Source organism: Crocodylus porosus, unplaced genomic scaffold, assembly GCF_001723895.1.
Source record: "Crocodylus porosus isolate Cpor-Errol unplaced genomic scaffold, CroPor_comp1, whole genome shotgun sequence".
Classification (NCBI taxonomy): domain Eukaryota; kingdom Metazoa; phylum Chordata; order Crocodylia; family Crocodylidae; genus Crocodylus; species Crocodylus porosus.
Window position 1 is genome coordinate 75,933,890 of NW_017728943.1, and position 21,518 is coordinate 75,955,407.

Genomic DNA, 21,518 nt, shown 5'->3' on the forward strand with positions numbered 1-21,518 from the left:
GGGTGCAAGGGGTAATGTTTTACAAATCCTTACAGCAGCTGGGAATTGCCCTGGCCTGGCATGTGGGGACCGGAAACATGTCCCTGGATAGAGGATCTATGAGCTCTAGAGCCCTTTTCACCTTGGGGTTGTCCTTTTGAATCCAGCCCATGTTGTTTTTGACTGAGAATTGTTACCATCTGCTAGCTCTTCAGCTGCAAGACCCTACCACCGCAGTTGGTGCTAATTTGCCGCTGTGTATGCAGCACTATTTTTTGAGGTCAAATAGCAGACTTCAGTCTCCAGGGCTGTCAAAGCTGAAATTCTCTGCATTATTCCCCATGTTTTTTGTCTACAAGTACAGCTTCACTTCCAACTTGGAGCAGTAGTATGGAAGCCACAGCAATCCTCGGTGCATCAAGACAATGTCATGATATCTGCTTTTTGGTAACCCCTTGCCCTTGAGTCCTGCATTTAGTTTCTTCTACCTTGTGTACTACAAATGCTAGTCATCAAATGGAGTCTCCAAATTCCAGCCAGCATTCTGGGGTGACACATCTGGCAAAATGCGTGCCCTCCGGGATTTGAGAGTGGTGGACTGGTCTGAATCAGGACCATAGAAGCATGGGACTGAAAAGGTGTATTAGTTTGGCTTATCTACCTGGCTGCAAGGATAAAGTTTGGCAGCAGAGAGAATATGGGGTATTAAATGGTTATGGCATTAACCACGATGAGGAATGGCCAAAGTCTTCATTCTTCATCTTTACAGAAGAGGCAGAGAGATGTTGGCTGCCCTGTTCCCTTTTGGTCCACTGTTTGCTCTAGAGAATCTTTGGCTCAGCACCCTCCGATCTGATGTCTGGTTACCAGATCAGGGCATTTACAGGCTGACACCAGGCAAGGGCGGGAGGGATGCCATTTGAGAACACCCACGCTCTGGGAAGTTATAGAGACTCAATGGGAAGGGTGCGGACAGCCCCACCCTGCCTCAGAGGAGGTGATTATATGTTTGCCAGACAGCAGATATCCTTGTTTCTCTATGCCCTTTAAGCACTTGTTGGATGGTTATCGTGACCTGGTGCCTGGGAGATGTTTTTTGTACAAACACATGCAAAGTTCTTGTGCTCTGACAGGCCTGGGTGAATCAGAGCAGGCAGAGATCTGCTCACTAGGCTGGGTGTCCTGAGGTAGCAGCAGCTTGTTCTGATTAAGAGAGAAGTCTCCAGGAATAAGTTGCAATTCTTTTCTCCCCAGGAAATGAGGGAATGGTCTTGTGTGTGTACACACGTTTGCCTCAGTATCTTAACTTCTGTAGTGTAGATGAAGCAAGAAATAGGTAGACCTCAATATAGCTAATCACAATGAATCCTAATTTACCAGTTATATCAAAGTAAAATTATAGTTCACCCTTTCTCTGCTAGTATTTGCCAATTTAGCTATCACGTTGGGAAGATTCCCATCTTTCCAAGGGTAGGCATGGCATTTGGCTACTCCTTCCAAGTCCATAAGCTTCATAGTTTACAAATCCCTTCACAAGCTGGATATACACTTTTGCATGCTTTGGCTGTTTGCTTCATGGAGTTAACGTGGTGATCCAGAAGCATGTAGCAAAGTTGGTACCTCAGAGCATTTTTACACATGCTCCGGGAGGTGCTGGTGGGTACTTTAATTAGCGAGCAATGATAATTAAAAGTGTCCAAGTGTCACGTGATCAGCATCCGAACTCTGTGCTGAAAAATGGTGGTAGGGTGCTTTGAGCTAAAGCTAACTGAATGAGCTTTAGTTCAAAACATCCTGCCGCCATTTTTCAGCACAGGGGATGCTGATACATGTGACTCTAGAGTTTGCTGAAGAGTGGTAATTTCTGTGGTCCAGCAGGCTTGATTGATTGAGTCTGCTCCGACACACTGGATTTCCAGCACATCAGAGCCTGCTCCTTGCATTCTATGGGAGCCCTCAGTTCCCAAATGGACACAAATGGGTGTCTACATTTCCTAACATGGCAAAATCTTCTCCAAGAGGAAGCCCCTCGCATTCAGTTGCCAAGCCTGTTTTCATTCAGGCATCTTGTCGAAGTTGCATGGGATTCGCTTGATAAATTCTGCACAGCTGTAAATTCACACTTGTGACACTTGAGGTGGGGCTGGCAAAGCTGCTGAAGACAAGGGTTCTACAGAAAAGTGTGCACTGGAGCAGTTTAATGTTGCTGTATGTAAGAGCAACAGACAAGACACGGGCACACATGCAGAGAGAGAGAACACACTGTACCCAGGAGGTGATACGGCTGTATATTTACTGAGCGTATCTTTAACGTAAAACTCAAAAGCAAAGCTGGAGTGCTATGTTGAGTTCTCACTGCCTGAAATAACATTCTGACTTTGGTGATGTGTGCAGTTGGTTGTGGCTTATTTATAACACCCAGAGCCCAAATGCAAAGGTTTTAAAACCCATTTATTCTCAGTGTAATAAGGGCTCTTGTCATTCCCTGCATCACGCGGTCAGTCTTTTTTTTTACTTTTGAAGCACTTTTTGAAGGAGTGGGTCTAAACTGTAAAAGGGTAGAATTGATGTCACCCTGTCAAATACTTTCAGAGCTTTTGAGAAATATATAGGGAGTCAGTGTAAGCACTGCTAAGGCAGAATCCCTTTCTGTTAGGGTGCTGAGAGGTGTGCAGGCCCCTGCTGTAACTCATGGTGCTGTATATAAAGTGCCATGAGTAAGACTGGCCCCTCTCATCCAACGTTCGCCTGTTGGGTGAGAGGTGGGGGGAGGAGTGGGAGAGGGGATCAAGCTCCACTTCAGAGCTGATCAAGCTGAGGAGCCTGTCTGTAGCCTCTCTCCCCTGGTGCTCCCTCTCTCCCCCCAGCTCTGGTGCTGTCTGCAGAAAGGGAGGGGGCAGCAGGGTGTGGCTGGGGTTTGTCTGGCCTGAGCTGGAGGGGGTGAGGCTGGGGAGGGGAGGTCACAAGGTAGGGGGGGCTCCAATCCACCTGCCCCCCCACAATGAGACCAGGCAGATCCCAGTCAGCAGCTCACTCCTCCTCCCTTCTCCCCCCTCCCTGCAGACAACACCCAGGGCAGGTGGATTGGAGCCACCTGCCCTGATCGCATGATGGGTTGACCCTAGGGAAGAGAAGCTCCCTAAGGCACTCCAAAGTGGAGCACCTTCATCTAATCCCTCATTTGATGAGGGTTTATTTATCTCACAATCAGCCACTTTTAAAGCACTCTGCAGCTGTGCACATGTCATGGCACAGCTGTAGAGCACTTTCAAGGGGTGGCTTATGTGCAAATATAACTTCTGTCTGCGCCTTTAGTTTCTTTTCTCTGTATTTTTAATCTTTACCATAATGTTCTTTTTGGCTCTGTAACAGAGTGAGTGACAGGAGTTTGAAAGGTATTTTGTATTGCCATAATCTTCCCCCCCACTCCACCCTGCTCACTGTGCTTTGTAATCTCTCCTATTACCCGCAGATGCTTTAAACATTCTTTGGAGAGACCCTAGAGATAGGTGAAACCATAAGCCACAAGAGGTTGCAAAACACTAGATTTTTATCTCCCATTGAGGCTGCTGGGAGGGTTAGAAGGAGAAAGCAGCACTAGTTAGTATTCATTGCTCAATCTTCAGTACAGAGCTCTGCTTTGAACTCAGTCACTGGTTCATTTGCCGTCCAGACTACAGCTTCCAAATCACTTGTATTAAAATACAAACATGAAACCGCAAATAAAAATATGTCCTACCTGTTATCACCATCATCATCTCTTTCACCAGATGGGGTTTGACTCAACATTTGAAAAACCCTCCAGTTGCCCAGTTCATTTTAACATTCTTGCTAATCAATTGTGACCTCCCTTCCTCATTAATTTAAGGGTGACCATATAATTTTTCCTGGTAATACTGGATTGTAATGAAATGACAAACTTGTAGCTGGTATATGTGTCTGTAACTGTGAATATAATGTTGACTTCTGTGGGGGTCAGAGTTGCTCAGCTGTGTTTCATGGGCCATCGGTGGCTACAGCTACTGCTTCACCGGGATTTCTCTAATAGCTCAGGTTTTTAAAGACCCAGGCTATAAGAGCAGCAGGAGCAGTGTTGTGCTTCTGTTGTCCTTGTGACATTTTAAATGTCTGTGATGTAGCAAAAATGTAGCTGACTGCTACAGATCTACTCTGGTACTTTGGGTCCTCTTGATGGGTTGATCCTACCTTTTGACTCCTGTTTAGCTTATGGGACAAGCCCCTAGCTTTAAAAAAAACCCATTCCATTAACATAGAAAGAGCCAAAATGTTGAATGAGAGAATGAAATCCTAAAGAAGATCCATGTTATAGTAAAACATTTACTGAAACTAGAAGGACTGGAATTATCAGGAGGACACTGCCTCTGGACACTGGGGCACATGGGTAATCAATTCAGCAATTTTTTGCCAAATATAGGAGTTGACCTGGATTGGAAATAGGCACTGGAATATTCCAAGGGGGTCTCTACATCACTCAAGGTAGCACCATGTGGAGCTACCCAAGTGGCACTGAAAGCGCTTGATTCTGCACAGGAAGCAGTAGAGTTGCAATTGCAGCAGTCACAGTACTGTGCAAATGTTTCTGGAGCGCTTCTGGTTTGGGAGCTAGCACCTGTGGAGCCACCCTGGGTACCTCTTCACCCTGCCTAAGATCACTAAAACAAATTATGCAGCTGAGCAAAGAAAGCCTGCACTGGTGGCAAGAGGATCTCTTTCACTGTAAGAAGTATAAAACAGCATTGTGAGTGTTCACTGCTGACACCTGTGGACAAGGATAATTGCTAAAGCTTGGTGCTATATGGGCTTGAGTGTATTTCTATGTAGGGATGGATGCTGCCTACTCGCTTGTCCATAGCACTGAAATATATTAGTCCTACGGGGTCTGATTCCTCACCACCATGCGTAGTTGTTAGGAGTTGGCAGAGTGGGTTTAAAATACTTAATGGTGTCAGAGGTTGCAGCCAGGAAAGTCCCATGCTTGAAGTCATAAGGTGCCAGACAATGTAGTATCTGGCCCTCTTGGGTTCCTTTGAGGTCATTCAGCCAGGGGTGTGCTGGGCCCAGCTGTTAACGCTCACATATGAGATCAGACTCCATCACAGCCCTAACTGCTATTGCCTGACCCCAGCCAGTGAAGGATTGTGATGTGCAGCTCTGGGGGCCCAGGCAGATGTAGCCCTGTATCCTTGCAGTCAGGCTTTGGGCATGTCTCAGGCAGCCAAGTGACTACTGTGGGGAAGAGTTCTCCAGACACAGCACTTAATGACATGTTGTTTAAATGGATTAGCTCACCAGAGAGGAAGATCTCTTTATCCTATTATCCAGAAAGCAACTCCAGCATGTTTCCCCTTGTCATTTAATATGTATGTGATGTTGTGGGGAAAGGGGATATAGGTGCAAGCAAATGCTGGGAGAGGAGGGTGTGTGTGGACCTTGTTACACGTTACGCTGTGAACCACACAGGTGTTGATCAGTGTTAGTGCTAGCCTGGAGTTTGTAGTGGTCATGACCTTAATTTAGAAACCTTCTCTGACTGTCCCCTATCTGGACAGCTGTGACTTGCCACTAGACTAGGCCTGGTGAGCAGGGGCAGGACTAGGAGCTGTAGCTATGAGTACAGCCCTGCTCTACAGGTAGAGGTGTAAGAGATACTGGAGGACTTCAGCTTGGGCGGCACATCTGTGGGGAGTGGCCACACCTTAATGGACCAGGAACTGGGTTGTGTGGATCAGAGATAATCCTGCCCTGGAGTGGCATAACTTTGAGCTGCATAATGAGTGCTTAAAACCACTTGAAGATAATGTGCAGATAATCCAGGGGTTAGGAGCTCCAGGAGCCGCCCAAAATTATCATGTAATAAGACCTTATGGGACAATTGGAGCAGCCTCCCTGGGCACTGACTGATGGCAGGTAGGGTGCAGAAACAACAACTGCTGCTGAAGCTGCTCAGTTGTACTGGCAGAAGTGATAGCAACTGGAAATTGCTGCTGCCCTTGCACGTGGCAGTTGCCCCAGGTGCCCGGCTGTGCCATTATGCCTCTGATATATGGTGAACAGATGGGTATGGTCCAGTATTTTCCTCTAGGGTTGTTCTTTGTTTCACTCTTCCCATCCCCTGGAAGCTCCTGACGGTGTGAGATCTGGCCCCTTTGGTGTGTTACTTGTTCTGGCCTGTAATTTCTTCTGCAGTACTTGGGTATTTAAAGCTCTGCTCATGTGTCTGCAGAAGTGAACCTAAACCTTCCTAAAGAGGCATAGTTGTGTGAAGGTTAAAGGCTTGCTAACATTCAAGGGGGGTGTCTATGTAGTTGGGGGTGGGGGAGGAAGGAATGAAATTTCATGCCCTGTGTTCAGACACTGCAGGAGCCCAAGCAACCTCAGCATTTCGGTATCTTCATGTTTGTTTGTTTTTTATGTAGGCTTGTTTTGGCTTCACCCAGATGTTTATGCAGTCAAAATAGCATGAGATGTGGCCTCCTCAAAACTGCTTCACAATGCAGGAATTTAAATATCGTGAAGACCAGATCCCGTGTGTGTGTGTGTGTGTGATTCATCCCCATAAATGGTGCTTTACAGCACTAATAAAACTGGAGCCCTTGCAAATTCAGTGGGCTACTTAGTTCCCTGGAGCTGAGGAGACCATGCCAAGCTGCAGTATTGCCAACCCAACCGTGTTGAAAATCATGACACAAACTCTTAAAAATAAAGAGATTTGGACTGTGAATCATGAGATGCTATTTTTGAAGTGTGCATGTGCAGTTCCCGGGGCAAAGGCAGCAGGGAGCAGAGCCCCAGCCTGCAGTGGGCAGCCTGCCTCTGCCCCGTGCACAAAACTGGAGGGCACATACCCCCCCATGCCTCCTCCAGCCCCAGGGCCCCATTCACCCCAGCACCTGTCCCACTCCCTGCCTCACCACAGGGGCCTCGATCTGCCCCTTCCGTCTTCCTCCTTCCCACCTCTTCCTCTCCACAGACTTACCAGCCTGACACTCTCTACGTGCAGCAGAAGAAAAAATCCCGAGATTTGATCTTTCTATCAGGAGATCTTGAGTCAGAGTTAATTTGACTTGGAATTGTGAGTCTCATAGTTTTTTCACAAGACTTGGCATTACTGAAGCTGCTTTTCTCATTTCTTCAGTGTTAGGCTCCTGGAAAGGCTCTGCTATAGCTGAGAGCACCACAGGGGCTGTTGGCAGAGTTGTTATGCTCCATGAAAAGGTCTCAGAGGAGCCATTCTGCTGACCAAGGATTGCCTCACGCTATGTATCGTCCAGCATCTCTTCTAACAGCCCTTTCACTCCCACATGTGTCCTCTGTAGGGAAAGGAGTGCAGGTGCAAGCTGTTTTTATGCCACCTGGCAGAGTGCCTGTATGTAAGCTGTCACAGTAGGGCAGCTTTTTGGGCTAATGTGCGCTACTCCAGAGGCCATTAAACAAAGCTCTCCCATTAAACAAAGCTACTCAGTAATGCTACTCGTAATCATTCAGAAAACACAAGTCATGGCTGCAATCAATTTAATAGATTCGAATCTCTGTTTTTTATTGACTGGGGTTGTTTGCCTACTCTGTGTGCACATCCCCTTCTTTCTGCTGGGCAGAGCCTGGTCCAGGATATATATGCTGGCCGTGCTGGCCTTGACACCTAAATAAGCTTTCCCTTTAACTTATTTAGACATCTTATTTAGGTAAGCGCCTGTTGGCCCCAGAGCAGGAGTTCTGAATTCTTCTCCTCTTGATGGCCATATAAAAGGTCACTATGGACATGAGAAGGAGGTCCATACTCTGGTTTCGCTCTCTTCCAGGGCCTGGAGGTACCATGGGCACCAGACCTGAGAACACTGCCAGGGGAGCATTTGTGCTGACACTGTAGTTCTGTCCCTGGGCTCATGTAACCAACAACCCAAACATGTTGGGTGGGCCCATTTTGGGCCTTGTGAGTAGGATACGCCTTAGAATGTCCTCCCTTCTGCAGGGATGCAGTGGCATTTCAAAAGGAGCGGTAAAATGGTGAAGGGGATGAATCCCTGTTGTCATAATGGCAGTGCCAATAGCAAAAAAAAAAAAAATGATGGGAGGATTGCAGCCCACATTGGCTGTTTGTAGACATGCTCACCATTTTCTAAACCGTGTTAACTGATTCATGTCACACAGATCGAATCAAATTTCAATTCGAATTAAAGAGTAATAGATAATCATCGACCATTAACCCCTTAACAGGTCCAATGTGCAGCATCTGGGTCTGGGCTTATACGCTTAGCACTTCCAGTTGGAAGTAGTTAGGAGGCAATAATAAGCCTGTTTAAGTATTGTTATATTGTTCCAAACCTACTGACAGTTATCCAAAGTGCTGTTGGACAAGCCCTTTGGGTGCAATTGATTTGAGTGTTGATGACCATCTCAGCCAATGTGTTGCAAGAGGGTTTATCCCCTTCTCCCCAGACCAGTAGCCTGTGTGCTTGGCCAGGGTTGGGGGCTTAGCCAGGATACTGATAATTAGTTATGGTGAAGTGTTGTTGGCACATTTGACTTTGTAATAGTGTTACTTTTTTTCTGATAGCCTCTGTGTTGCAAAAACCAAATTGCGTTTCCCTTGCAGGGACCGATATTTGCAATGCTTATCTGCCAGGTTCTCAAGGACGGTTTTTCCTAAAAGAAATGTGGTATATACATGCTAATTAATACAGTTTAAACTGCCTACTTCAGACTATGCATTCAATGAGGATTATTTAATTTGGATTGGAGCCAATTTTAATTCGGACTGCAGATGTCCATGTATATACAGTGATGGCTGTAGTCTGAATTAAACCTAGAAGAAAAATGTAACTTCTATAAACAACCATCTAAATCACAACTTGGCCAGGTAATATTACTGATGGTCTCTGGCTGTAAATGCAAAAGTGAGATTAAGCACAGAGATATCAGATAAGAGTCTGGACATTCCCTAGGTACAGCACTGGGGCTAGGACTGTGAATCAGGGGAGAAAACATTAATTAAAAACCTGTAAGCTTTTTCCCACGAGCCCATTCTATGCTGCTGGCTTTAAACCTAGAACTCTCTGTATTTTGGTAGGGTCTTGGGAAGAGGAGAATTGTCTGAGCTGTGACTAATTTGGATCTGATGAGCAAAGGTGAAAGGGATTTGATGAATCCTTTCCCAAATATTATTTTTTCACCTTGCAGGTGCATGAATTTTGAAACGGGTCTACTTCCATATGCAAATGGGGGTTTGTTTGTTTAAGGTCTTAGAGAAAACTAAGTAGGAGCTTTAGGATCAAACAGAGAGAAAACGGATGGATCATATGACATGCCTTGTAGATCAATGGATTTAGGCTGTCAGACCAGCGTGGAAGTGAGCTGAGGACTCTCTAGCCAGAATGTCCTGTCCCTATCCTGAGAATACAAATCTGAGGGCTGTTAGTAGTGGAGGCATCATTGCTCATCCTGTCTGTTTCAGCTGTGTGTAGGGCGATGGGCTGTACGTAAGGATCCAAAATAATTTATAGAACATATGTCATAAAGACAACCCAGAATCAATACAGATTCAGAGTCACCCTCTCATGTATTGAAAACTATTCCCTAAATCAGTTGAGGTCAACTTTGTTTGGCCTGTATGTCACAAAGAAAGCCCCATCCCCTCCCCGGATGCCAGTCTGATTCCCTTCTGCTTGATCCATTGCTCTGCTCTCTCCTGCCTTCCTGTTCTATTCTTCTGTTTTCTCTTTCCTACCAGATCCATTGCTCTTCTCTCCTCCCTGCCTTATCTGCATTATTCTCCATGCTGTCTGCCAGATATACTGCATGCCAAACAAAGCGGCTGCACATACCACTTGTGGTATGCATGCCATGGGTTGGCCATCCCTGCCCTAGGTCATAACTGTGCAAATTGGTAACTGTAACAGCATTAGCCTTTGATTTTTGAGTGCCTAACTTCACTGATCCCTGGGGGGTATGATTTTTTTTCAGAGGTGCTAAGCACCTAGAACTCTGATCTTCAAGGAGACTCCATACACAGTAAACTGCAGTAGAACAGTGTGTGCCTTGCAAGATATCACTGGATGCTAGGGGTAATGAGATCCAGAAGCACTCCCACTTTGCAGACCTTCCTGACTGAGGGTGGCTCAAAACCCTAGGTTACTGGCAAGTTCTGCTACCTCTGCATATGCCATCTTCATTTTGCAAGATGCAACTGGCTTGCTGTCATGCATAGAGTAGTGCCGTCATGTATAGAGTAGTGCCTTGCAGAAGTGACCTTGGAGTTAACGTAGTGACTTGTGATGTAGGAAAGCAGCATTTTAGTATGTTGTGTAGCTTCTTACACTGTCCTTATCAATATAATACCTAAGCCCCTTACTGTGGCTTATGAAGTGATGTGACTAATGACTATCAGGGTGGGTTTGTTTTCTTCTTTTCCTTTTCTCTACAGTTTCATATGCGGCAAAGCAGTTGCTCCACTGCTCTGCCATTGACTCATTATTTGACCTTGAGCAGAGCTGGATAATCAGCCAGGCAGCACACGGGAGGAAGGTAAAAACGGTGTGCGCACATGCACACACTGGGGGCTGCCTTGAGAGTCTGGGAACATGCAAAAGCAAGCAGGGCAGATTTGGTACTGCTGAGCTGTCTGGTACTCTCTCTGGTGCCCATCCTTGCTAGGTCCCACATACGATTACAAGGGAGGACAGCAACATTTTGTTTGCCTTGTGCAGCAAAAATCCTCACACTGCTCCTGGTCTTGGGCAAGTCATATACACTCAATTTTTCATAAATGGCCTCTTATTTTTGAGTGCATAACTTCACTCAAGCCCCTACAATTCTAATCAGATTCATGGACAATGCTAGGATCTCAGTTCCTCCTGAAAAACATATGCAAGATGCCACCTGGAAGCTGAGGCCTGGTCTACACTTTATTTTTTGGCTGACAAAACTCAAGCTCTGTTATCCCTGTTCAGAGCTGGGATGGGCAGAGTCCTTTCTTCCTACCAGTACTGATCTGACTGAAAGGAAAGCTTCTTCTGCCATCTGGTAGCTGGCAGAAGGTGCAGGCCAACACTCATCCATCTTCTGCTAGTCATCACAGTCCTTCAGCAGCTGGTGTCTTTCTAAAGTGCACTTTGTGGCCTGCTGGCTAAGCTGTTGCAGTGCAGCTGTGTGGATTTGTCAGCAGTGCGTTGATATGCCCAGGCTTTGGCAGCTTGGCTGTGGCAGTTGTTGTCTGCTGCCAGCGTTGGTAAGTGTAGACCATGCCTGGCATGCCCAGCTCTAATGGAAAATCTCTCCATATCTCAGTAACCCCATCCAGGAAAGGGGATGGTGATACTTCCCTCCCTTATGCAGGTGTTGTGTGGCTGACTTTCACAATGGTTTCGAGGTGTTCAGATGCATGGTAGAAAAGGCATAAATAACAATACATACCTGAAATGGAGATACTGTCTTAAAGAAGTTTGACAGTATTCCACAAGAGAGATCCAAAGCACTGCAATTTGTGTTACTCCAATTTACAGGCTCTTTGCCAATGTATTTTTCACTAAGATTACTAGTGGGATGACTCCTCTGTGGTCTTCTCAATAGCTCCTTATTAATAGCTCCTATGCACCCTGGGCAAGGGGATTTTGGCCAGCAAACCTGAATTAGTCCATACTCTTTAGGAAATTCAAGAGAATCTTTAATTTCCAGACTCCAGAGCTGGGTAGAAGAGACATCATATTGGAGATACAGTGCATCTTAATACTGATTTGCAGTGTTAACACCAGACAGGGACCCAAATCTCAGTGGGCATGTCTACACATGCAGTTAATGTGATTGAATATACTCTGATTTAATTTGAGCTGGAGTAAACTAATCCCAAAGTCACCATCAACCCATGTGTTTAAGCGCAGTAATATACTGCGCTGCTGGATACTACTTGTATCTGATGGGACTGATCTGATCAGCAGCCCAATAAAGTAGTCTAATGCATCCTAATTGCCTTGCACAGGTAGATAGTGATGTCTTACTACACAGCAAATTAGTCTGCTGCAAAATAAAGCATCTCTTGTAGACATACCCAGAATTGGACCTGATTTGTTCTTGCTTTTCGTCATAAAGCCAGTGTATCCAGCTGGTGGGGAGTTCCTCTAGTGTAGGAAGGCACCTGTCTAGAGTAGAACAGCATGTAGGGGATCTGTGCCATGCATTTTTGCAACTACCTTTCATCAGGCAGTTACGTGCCACTGAACTCTGGCTTTTCCCAATATTAGAAATAGTGCTAGAGAGCATAGGCATCCTAGCATAGATTAGGGCAGTCCTGAGAATTCAGGAGTGGGAAAAGTATTGTAAAGCTCACCTCTAGTGCAGGGAGGTAGCAATAAATACACTTTGGTGTCTGTGGCTGCCTTTACACAAGACCCTGCACAGTCATTACTGCCCAGTCATTTAGTAGTTATATAAACAAGTACTAAATGACTATGCAGTAACTGGAGTTACTGTGCAGTCATGCCGAGGAACAGCTTTTTCGTGATGCGGACTGAGTAGTTGCTTGTGACTACTGCGCAGTAGCAACATGTCATGCTTCCTGCCATGTGATGCTACTGCGCAGTAGCCACAGACTACTGTGCAGTCAGCATCTCATGTAGACATGGCCTGTGTTGAGCAAAGCTTGGATGTATCTTGAAAATTAATACAACAGTTTTCTGGCTCGGAGGGTAAAGAAGCAATTTCATCTGCATTTATTTTTCTTAATCTGAGTTTGATTTGGATCCTAATAACCTGGTGTAAATACAGTCAGTAGAATTTTCTCCCAGGTTTACACCAGTGAAGTGGAGATCAAGATCTGACTTTTTATTCTCCTTTCTCACGCCTTTTATTTTGCATTATAGACTCTTCATTAAAGCCAAGCCAAGAATGCCTATACACTCACAACATTGCTCCACGCTGCAGTATTAAAGATTCCTTGAAAATGCGAGGAAATTGCTTGTCATTCCCAGGCTCATGAGAAATTTCATTCAGCTTATGGCTGTGAGAGATGAGCAAGTGAGTGAGATGAAGACAGACCTGGGGCCTGATACTCCGCTTCCCTGTACAGTCATTTATGCCAGGGCAAAGCTGGTGTGAACTACTGCCACTCTTATTTGGTAGCTCTGTGTCTTTGCTGTGGCCTAAGTGACTGTAAGCTGTTCTGGTAACTAGGCCCCAAGGTCTCCTTATGGAGAAACTTTGGAGTCGCAAGGAAAAGAGAATCAGAAAGATCCAGGTCTGAGGCTGAACTCTGAGCATGTTTACTTACACCTTATTAGATAATGCCAGGCACCACCTCCATGAAGCTTTATCCTTACTGCTCGTTTCTGCTTCTCATGCAAGATGTGCTGAAACTTTTGATGTAGCCACTCTAATCTGAGTGCATGAGACTGAGAGAGCCTGAGTGTGGTACTTGGCTGCCTGAGTGTGTGCCTAAAAGCAGCTACATCACAGGTATTTAGCGCCCAGTAAGTGTGGCGTGGGAGTGAGTGTGAAGTGGCAGTCCAATATGGTGCATTTGTAAGAGGATCTGTGGCTGTCCTTGGTCATGGGACGTGGACAATTCCCTTCCCCTCAAAATCTTTTTTTTTGTTCTTATTTTAAACAGAGTCCTGCTGAAATCCCCTGTATTGGTGATGGAGTGAGGCTGCTGCCATCCCTCTTTTTGCATAAATGATGCGGGCATCCTGTCTCTCCCAACCCCCACGCCAGCCTGCCTCATGCCACGCGGTGAGGTGTAGGTGGAACTCGGTCAAGCAGAAGGCTGTAGCAGCAGCACGCTTTACAATAGCCACTTTGTGCTGTGGCCTGACCTCATCTGTCCACCACGCTGCAGCTGCTCCCTGCTCCTGCATAGGCCTTAACCCTCAGCACGCTGTGCCAGACACAACAATTGCAGGGGGCAGGAGGGATTCTCTTTGTTTCTTGGAGGGGGCTCTTGTTTGGTAGGTTGCTGTTCCCACTCCAACGACTGTGTCTTCATGGCATTCCTGGGGTAAGGGTGAAGGGGACCAGTCAGGCCCCTGCTCTCCTGGAATGCCTGCAGATACAATGAGGGGACGCTGTGTCTTTGCCCTCGAGGAAGTGTCACCTTGGTGCATGCTGCCTGCCTCAGTCTGGCAGCTGAAGCTCTTGTTTGTGAAGCAGATTGGTGTTACTGAAAAGGACAGCCCTGGGAACTTGAACCCTGGGCAAGGAGAGCTTCTCCCACCATATTGCAGCAGCTGCCTCCTCCCTGTGGTAGGCCAAGAGGAGAGCTCCATCTCGGTGACCCCATTCAGTCCTTTGCTTCTCCAGTAGCACTGCTGAAAAGGGAGCAATTAGGCACTGTCATGGTTGTGATGTGGACACCCACACTGTGGAGGCAGAGGCCCAGCTCCTTTCACATCAGCTACCAAGGAGCTATTAGTGGGTAACGGCTGCATTACTTCGGGCTGTTGCGCTAGAGGTCCCCATAGAAAACTTTTTGTTAAGCCACTGGCTTGCTGTATCTATCTACACCTCTCTCTTGCCTAGCTGGTGTTTTGCTTTCCCTTTCACCCTGACATCATCCATAAGAGGGGAGACTGAGGGCTGCCTGTGCAAGAGAAGGCTGCGAGGTGATCTTGTGGTTGCCTACAAATTAATCAGGGGGGACAGCAAGGAATAGGAGATGCTCTGTTTACCAGTGTGCCCCTTGGGGTAACTAGGAACAGTGGCCACAAACTGACAGCAGATTCAGGGTAGACATCAGGAAGAACTTCACAGTAAGGGTTGCCAGAATCTGGAATGGGCTCCCAAGGGAGGTGGTGCTCTCCCCTACCTTGGGGGTCTTCAAGAGGAGGCTGGACAGGCACCTGGCTGGGGCCATCTAACCCTAGCGCTCTTTCCTGCCCAGGGCAGGGGGTTGGACTCGATCTGCTAAGGTCTCTCCTGACCCAAATAAACATCTATGATTCCCACCTCTCTGCAGGTGAGAGTTTCTGCTACGGTTTAAAAAGTACAATTGCCACTTCTTGTATAATGTTCCGTGGATGCTGGGTTATCTAAGAAACTAGGATGGGAAAGGACCACCCCAATCACCAAGACTTGTCCCTGCACTCTCAGGGCATCTACATACTAAACATTTGTCCAAAGGGTCTATCACAAGATCCATGCCAGCCCCTCTTGTACACTACAGCCACAGAACATTGGATAATCAGACAGACAGACAAAGGCAACCCCTACAGTGGGCACAGGAAGAAAGCAGGACAAATAAGGGTGGCAGCATGTGTGATTTGCATGTGTCTCCTTTGTATGTCTTTTTAAAATCATATTTTGTTCTGTATATAGTTTTACACTAGAAATTCAGGCCTCACCTGCCTTATTTCCTGAAAGATTCTGTGGACCACTGGAGAAGTGGTAGGTGTTTAGATGCATTGACAGTATGAAAACCAAACCCTAATAGAAGCCAAGAAGAAGCGACTTCTGTTCAGGTGACTTAAAATTCTGTGGTTCCTGGCAAACACTAGTTAACTCCAACACCCAACAAACACCCTAATGCCATCCATGAAAGGCCAGCAGTCTTCTCAGAGAGCCTTTCACAAAACTGAGGAAATGCAAACCGGACATTCCTGATGTCATGTCAAAGGTCTAGGCTACACACAGTGTTTTGCTGCTTTTGTTAAAGGCGTTGTTTTATTTAAACAGTTTTCATGAAACTGGCACAAACCATTCTTAAATTGGAACAAGCTTAGTTTGTATAATTTCAGGGTAACTTAATCCTTTGCTGATTTAAATTAAAGTGATAAAATTATAATTAAATTGGATTAAGCATGCCCAGGGAAGTTTGTATCATTTTAAGTAAAGTGATTGAAAAGCAAATTTTCATTAAATAGTATACAACTTTTGTGCGCAGACGAGCCCTTGGCTGAAAAACAAGCAGCACGATATAGCCTTTTATTTGGTTTTGTTTTGAGTTGTTGGGATACTGAAACCAAGACAAGGTTTTCTAAAAATGGTTTTATGTATAAAAATGTGAGGCTGTTGTCAAGTGGGCCTGAAGCGAAGGCTGGTTTTGAATGTGCAGTGTGATATTTTACACTTGTACATTTGTTTATAGGATGTCTAAACTGCGAGTGTATTGGAATATTATTAACCCCTGCAGCCTTCCTTTAACTGTTTGTTGCCATCATTTTACAAGCTTGCTTTTTAAAAACAAATGTGTTTTTAAATGACTATATTTGAACATTCATGCTAATTATCATTGGAACCTTAATTTAGGGGTGTCCGTATTTTTTGTTGGTTAGATTGTAGTGAAATGACAAGCTTATAGTTGGTATGTATGTCTGTAGCAATAAATGTATACCTTTGACTTCTGTGGAGGTCAAAGCTGTTTAGCTGTGTTTTGTGGGCTGTCTACGGCTATAGCTGCTGCCTCGCTAGGACTTCTCCAGTAGCTCAGGTCTGTAAAGGCTCATGCTGTGGGAGCAGGGATGTGCTTCTGTTGTCCACACGACATTTTGAATATCTGTGATATAACAAAACTAGCTGACCACTGGCTAGTTGCAGTGTTATATTAAGGAAATATGTCCCGCTCTTAATGATTATATTGCATTGCTGCTATTTTCCTTTAAATCCCGATCTGGGATAGAGGGAGTTGCTAGGCTTTGAGCATAGAGTGGTCTCATGTAGGAGGTGGAGTTGGTGGGAGGATTTCTGAGACTAAACTGATACTGCTGTGCGTGGAAATTTTAACCCTGAGGTGGCTGACCCAGTCTTACCTTCAGAGCCGGCCTCAGAGACTTTTGAAACTTTCCTTCCATTGTTTTGTTTCCCCCTTTGGAGCAGCAGCCACCAGCATGACACAGTACTTTCTATCGTGCTGGTAACTGTAGTTCTGGTTGTAAAGCATGCAGCTAATTTGAAGCCAACAGGAGGGATTTTCTAGTTGAAATGAGGGGGCTGGGATTAGGACAGGTGCCACTTTGTATTCCATTCCCTTTCTGCAAATGGAAGAAGGATGGGCTTGCATCAAAAGGCAGGCCTTAGAACCAGGATGCTGTATTTTATCCCAGCTCTGCCACTGATATGCCTCATAACTGAACACAAGTCACTTCTCCTTTCGGTGTGCCTCAGCTTCCCCAGTTACACCATAGGAAATGAATACTCCCTCGGTAGGGTTAATAGCAGGGCTAACACAATGGATGCTAAATTTGGTGTGCCTCCTTTTTGCTAGGCCTGTTCCCCCTGGCTTCGTTGGGCTTGTTTTCCTGGCTTTAGGTTACTATATGTTACACAGCCGAATGAATGTTCATGTCTGTACCTATATGCCTTTGAATTAATGAGCTGCTGCTTCTCAGAGCTGGGGTGAGACATGGAAAGCTCCGGAGAGCCAGGATGAGAACAGTCTGCCTTGGAAACTCCCTGCATTGTTGCTAGGCAGCAGCATGTTTTAGCTTCCTAATTTTAAAGTCAGTGCTCAGGCTTGGCAGTGAACTGATCCTGGAAAAGGGAACTAGGGGGATGTAAAACCATGTAAAGATGCTGGATGTTGTTTCTTAAATGGTGGCTCTACTGTTCTAGGGTGCTGGACCCTGCCTGGCAGTGATGGTGATAGGAGCTTGTTGGGAGCACTGCAACGAGTGATATAATTGACTGAAAAAACTGGGCCCAACCTTTTTCAAGGTGTAAAAATGATAACTTGACCCTCCCCCCCATTTCATGCCCTCTGCACCACCAGGATCTCACAGTAGAGATGAAGCACCGCGACACACTTACTCTTGCCTTATTCTCAGCAGAAGCTTAGCAGGGAATTCTGGTAATTTTAGAGAAGCGTCTCTCCTGAGATTTGGGGCCCACTTGAGGTCCTTTCATCTCTAGATTTTACTCCTGTACCTGAAGGAAGTCCGACTGGCAGTAAACCAGAGAGATCAGGATCAAATGACACAAATTTATGGCTGTCTAAGAACATCAAGGCTGTCACTGTACTTGTTTCACTGTGGCTAGTCGGAACATCATGGTAATTACTGGGATTTAGTGTGAATGGTTAGTCCTCCCACTTCCACAAGGAGAATCTCATAGATTTCATAGACATTTGGGCTGGAAGGGACCTCAGAAGATCGAGTCCAGCCCCCTGCCCAAAGGGCAGGAAGTCAGCTGGGGTCATAGGATCCCAGCAAGATAAGCATCCAATTTGTTCTTGAAGGTGTTCAATGTAGGTGCTTGAACCACCTCTGATGGCAGGCTGTTCCAGACCTTGGGGGCTCGGACAGTAAAGAAATTCTTCCTTATGTCCAGCCTGAAACGGTCTTGCAGGAGTTTGTGACCGTTCGACCTCGTCATCCCTTGGGGCGCTCTGGTGAACAAACGTTCCCCCAGATCCTGGTGGTCACCCCGATAAACTTATAGGTGGCCATCAGGTCACCCCCGAGCCCGCGCTTTTCCAGGCTAAAGAGCCCCATGGCTCTCAGCCTGTCATCGTAAGGTCTGCTTTCCTGACCTCTGATCAGTCCAGAGAAGAGCCACGCGCATGATCAGAGGTCAGGAAAACAGACCTTAAGACGACAGGCTGAGAGCCATGGGGCTCCATTGTCTGTGAACAACAGAGGGCATATGCTCTAACTCAGTAGTCCTGATTCAATTCAGTAGCGTCCGTCCATCCACCCACACCCACTTTCAAGTCAGTTCATTAAAATATGCAATATTTATTCAGGTGCTTATTCAAGTGGTTCGGTATCTGCAGAGGTCTTAGTTCTCCTCAGACATTTCTGTGCCCAGTGTTGGTTGGAGGCCAAACATCAGGGTCCTAGGTGTCCCCTGTGCTGATCTGAAGTTGGCTAGTGGGAACAGTGTCTCTAGATAGGGTGGGTCTACACTGTGGAGGTAGTGCTAAGTCGCACTGCCCACCTGCTCCCAGCGTGTCCAGCAATGAGGTGGTAAGCATGCTCTCCTGGGTATCCCTGGCACTGTACTTTAGACCCGGGAGTCTGACACATTCAAGAGCAGTGGCACGGGTCATCCCCAGAGATGTAGTGCGTGAAGCCAGAGCAGGTGGGTGGGAATTGTTTTCTTGGTGGTGTGACTGATCTCTTTGCCACTGTGGCATCAGCATACCCATAAGTGCCCGGATGGAGTAAGACGGGGCGCTTATGAGTGGGACCACCTGAGCCAGTCAAATCTGCTCAGAACTGCCTTTTGAGAACAGATTGGGCTTCCTTACAAGACTTTGCTCCTTTCAGCTGTCGAACTCAGAGTGCAAGCATCCTCAAGAGACGGCTGTGTATTATTGGCCCCATTTTACAGAAGTATGGAGAAATCAAGCATCTTGCCCACAATCACACAGTTGGTAATACAGCTGAGACCAGCACCCAGGCATCCTTTCATAAGAGCATGCTCTGCTAGGATTAGGACTCAGGAGTCCTAGCTCCCAGCTGCTGACCATTTCTGTCCTGTTGCAGCTTGTCCCATTGAACCCAAACAGCACAGAGACTTCTGGATTCAGAAGAACCTCCCTGTCCCCCCAGGCAGTGGGAAGATACAACGTGAGAGATCACAGTGGTTTTATGGGAGAAGCTTGCGGTGGGAATGAAATGCTCGGAGACCACATGACTCCTCACTTTGCCATTCCCTGCACCCATGCAGCCTGGTTGTAAAAGGATATTCAGTCCCACTATGTTCCCACTGCCCCCACACTTCATTTTACTGAACAGTCATGGTGGGGTGGGTCTTAAAAAATGCAGTAATCTCACAGTAAATACCAACCTTACAATAACTCCCTTGCAGCAGCACTGGGAATGGAGCTCTGTGCTTTTTATAGGAATTCCCAGAGAATTGCTTGCTTAGTTGGACGGCACAGGGTTAGTTCAGCAGTTCTCTTTGTTTGCTTCCACCCAGTTTGTACAAAACCCTGCAGGAGTCCCTTTAGGTTGGGAACCTTGGGACTCCAGTAGCACCACAGTCTGTGGTTCCAAGTCAGGCTTCTGGTGCAGGAGCTAATACATGGAGCTACAATCAAGCTCTTTGATGAATAATAAAAGAGGTGTTAAGATCCACTAGGGATGGATGCAAGCAAGCAGCTAATTGTACTTTTTGAATATTAACTAATCAGGCTTCACAGTGCCTCCATGACACACTCTGGAATTTTAAAATGCACTTTTTCTGGGTCCAGAATAGACTGAATTCCTTTAATTTACAGAACAGACATAAAGATGCATCTCTTTTCCTAGGTATCTGGGGACTAATGTGGTGAAGAAAGCTGGGTTCTGACAGCTATGGGCTGATGTTGGTGGCAGTGATGGGTGGGATTTTTGTCTTCCCTTTTCAGGTTTTGAGAGGTTGTAGTGTTTGTACTAATGTTGCAAAGGTGGATTTACCTGCAATACATTATTTAGAACTGGTTGGAAAGAGGGTTTTTTCCCAGCAAAATTTTTGTCAGAAAAAGAAATGTTCAGAAAGATTTGGTCAAAAATTGGGCTTTCCCCATGGGAGTTTGTTGTTTTTTCAGAAACAATAAAGCAAATGTTTTGTTTCAGTTTTACAAAATAAAATAATTGGGTTTATAGTTTTCAGGAGGGTTCCTCTGTGTTTTGGTTCTGTTTTGTACAGGACAAAGGAGGGAAGGGTAAAACATTTGTGAGAAAATAAGGAAAAACCCCCACTTTTTCATATTGATATCATTTAAAAGGCAATGTTCAATAGTCAGTAACACTTTTCAAACTAGTAAGTGGTAGAAAATGATCAGAAAGTGGACAAATCCATTATTTCCAAACTAAAAATATTGAAGATTTCTCCCTAGATTTTTCATTTTGGGAAAATTGATTGAAAAATATGATTGAAATTAGTTTTTCAGGAAGCATTTGTTTTTGCTAAAACCCTATTTTCCAACTAAAAAAGGTTTCGTCATAACTGTTTTGATTAATTCTAATGTTATTCAACCATCAAATGCCTTGGAGCTACCTCATAGACAACAGAGATAGAGCTGGGACTCGAGTTGTGTGGAAGCCTATTTATTTTGTCTCCATCACTGCTTTCTGTAAGAGGCATCTTCTGCAAAGGTGTGTGGTTCCATATGATGACCAGTGCTTTTTTGATATATGGCAAAGGCAGCTAAAGCCTTGGATGGGTGCTTTTTAAATCAGTTCTATAACTCTAAATAGATAAATACGATAAAAACAGATATGGATATTAGGACAATCCATACTTACCATAGGATCGGCTTTTCTTGTAAAAGAAATATAAACTCCCACTTCAGAGCATAAGGCAACAACTAAGAGATCAGAATTAGGAAGACACTTTCACTATGAGCAGACTCTTCCACAAGTTTTCTTTATCCTCATAAATCCCCATTTGTCTTGCAAATTCTTGTCAAACATTTGGCATTAGGCATTGTCAAAAGACTGTATCTGAGATGGACCACTAGACTGGAGGGTACTGTACTGGGTGGGCGAGTAGTTTGTTCTGATATGGCATTACTCCGCGCTGGTCTGGTCCTGCAGGGACCAAACCAGGAAAGCCAAGGCTGCAACTGAACTCCAACTAGCTTCAGGCATCAAGGACAACAAAAAGTCCTT

General features: G+C 45.6%; 1 protein-coding gene across 3 annotated transcripts in view; it reads left to right on the forward strand.

Annotated features, from left to right (window-relative positions):
* LOC109319816 overlaps positions 1-21,518 on the forward strand; it is a 101,037-nt gene that overhangs the window by 35,647 nt on the left and 43,872 nt on the right. The gene's annotated exons all lie outside the window — the stretch shown is intronic.